This window comes from Myotis brandtii, unplaced genomic scaffold, assembly GCF_000412655.1.
Source record: "Myotis brandtii unplaced genomic scaffold, ASM41265v1 scaffold53, whole genome shotgun sequence".
In the NCBI taxonomy this organism is placed as follows: Eukaryota; Metazoa; Chordata; class Mammalia; order Chiroptera; family Vespertilionidae; genus Myotis; species Myotis brandtii.
The window spans coordinates 5,844,232-5,847,027 of NW_005369942.1; positions in this window are offsets into that span (position 1 = coordinate 5,844,232).

A 2,796-nucleotide genomic window follows, 5' to 3' on the forward strand; every position below is an offset into this window, starting at 1 on the left:
CTTTCAAATTTGAGAGTTCTTGGAATAGAAGGGAGATAGTGCCACATTGATGTCTCTCTCTCTCTCCCTTCCTCCCTCCCTCTCTTCCTCCCTCCCTCCCCTTCTCCTCCTTTCCACTCTCCCTAAAAGCCAACGGGAGAACTATCCTTAGGTGAGGATTAACAACAAAAATCTCATTCATCTGTATTGTCCTTAGTTGTACTTTTTCCAGAAGGGAGAAACCTAGTTTTTATTTTCTTTTAATTTATGTTAAAATTTGTATGCTTATTTAATAAAACACAGAAAAATAGCATCGGTCTTTTTACATTACTGGCTTTTACAGGATTATAAACTGTAACATTCATACAGTGGTAATGCATCACTATTTAATTATATACATTCTAACTATGCCATTGACTATTTCTGGGAGGGAGATGATATATGTTTAATTTTATGGTCAATAATTAAGCTTCAGATAAAATTATAAAATGAAAAATTTACTAAATCTTTGGCAAGATGACTACTTCTAACAGTTAATACGGGAATAAGAGACTGTGATAAATGGGGAGATTATATTTGAATTATTAAAATTAGCAGTACAAAGAAAAAGGAAGGCTACAAGGATATATAATAGAGCATTAATTTAAGCTTTATCAACCCTTTTGTGGAACAAATATTATGATTCAGAATATTAAGTAAAAGTAGGGCATGTGCTAAGAAAATGTCCCTCTGTTATATTTCAAATACATAAACCATAGGAAAGAATGTATGCTAAAAATATTACATCATCTCTGATAGGTTTTGAGGTTCAAAGTTTTGCTAACTCTAAAAATTCTGACCTTCCCATTTTATTTTTATTTTTCTTAAATATGTATTTTATTGATTTTTTATCCCTTCCTAGCTCCCTTTCTCCTTCCCTCCCTCCCTTCCCTTCTCCTCCTTTCCAGTCTCCCTAAAAGCCAAAGGGAGAACTATCCTTAGGTGAGGATTAACAACAACAAAAATCTCATTCATCTGTATTGTCCTTAGTTGTACTTTTTCCAAAAGGGAGAAACCTATTCTTTATTTTCTTTTAATTTATGTTAAAATTTGTATGCTTACTTAATAAAATACAGAAAAGTAGCATCGGTTTTTTTACATTACTGGCTTTTACAGGATTATAAACTGTAACATTCATACAGTGGTAATGCATCACTATTTAATTATATACATTCTAACTATGCCATTGACTATTTCTGGGAGGGAGATGATATATGTTTAATTTTATGGTCAATAATTAAGCTTCAGATTATGAACATACTAGTGACCCAGTGCGCGAAATCGCACCAAACCCAGACCCACGGGAAATCACCCAAGACCCGGGACCCCAGACCCACCGCGCCACGGGACTCCCCTGAGTCCCGCTGGCACCGCCCCCACAAGTCCTGCCATGCCGCAGTACCCAGAGTCAAGTCCCTGACCACGCACTCAGTCCCACCCACCCGTGCGTGCCTTGCCACGCACGCAGCCTCCTAGTGACTGGTCTTTGGTTGTTACAGTGTTAGGGCCACTGGGTTTTTATAATATAGATGGTTTATAAATAATAATGAGTATCACCTTTTTAATGGAGTTAAACCTCATACACTTACTGTAATATGTATATGTGTATACATTACATAAATATATCTATATATCTATCCTATCTAATAAAAGAGTAATATGCAAATTAACTGTCACTCCTCACTCCATCAGTCTGTCACAAAGATGGCTGTGCCACGGAACTGGAGTGAGCAGGAGTCTTGCGTTACCCCTGGCAATGGAGGAAGTCAAGCTTCCTGCCTACCCTGACCAGCCCTGAGCTCCGAACAAGGCTACAAAGTTTAAATTATAGAAGATAAATAAATCCCAGATACCTGCTTCCGGCCGGCGTGGCCTCCGCTCAAGGAGGGGCTGGGAGCCTCAGTTGCCAAGGGCAACCCAACCTGGGCTCTGCTTAAGGCTGCAAAGTTTCAATTATAGAAGTTAAATAAATCCCAGATACCTGATTCCAGCCCGCAGCTGTGGCCAGCCTGAAAACGGCCATCAACCCCTCACCCAGGCTGGCCAGGCACCCCAGTGGGAACTCCCACCCTAAAGGGGGTGTGGCCAGCCTGAAAACGGCCATCAACCCCTCATCCAGGCTGGCCAGGCACCCCAGCGGGACCTCCACCCTGATCGGTATTTATGAACATACTAGTGACCCAGTGCGCGAAATCGCACCAAACCCAGACCCACGGGAAATCACGCAAGACCCGGGACCCCAGACCCACCGCGCCACGGGACTCCCCCGAGTCCCACTGGCACCGCCCCCACAAGTCCTGCCATGCCACAGTACCCAGAGTCAAGTCCCTGACCACGCACGCAGCCCCGCCCACCCGTGTGTGCCTTGCCACGCACGCAGCCTCCTAGTGACTGATCTTTGGTTGTTACAGCATTAGGGCCACTGGGCTTTTACAATATAGATGGTTTATAAATAATAATGAGTATCACCTTTTTAATGGAGTTAAACCTCATACACTTACTGTAATATGTATATGTGTATACATTACATAAATATATCTATATATCTATCCTATCTAATAAAAGAGTAATATGCAAATTAACTGTCACTCCTCACTCTGTCAGTCCGTTACAAAGATGGCTGCGGCCACGGAACTGGAGCCAGCAGGAGGCTTGCATTGCCCCTGGCGATGGAGGAAGCCAAGCTTCCAGCCTGCCCTGGCCGGCCCTGAGCTCCACTCAAGGCTACAAAGTTTCAATTATAGAAGGTAAATAAATCCCAGATACCTGCTTCCAGCC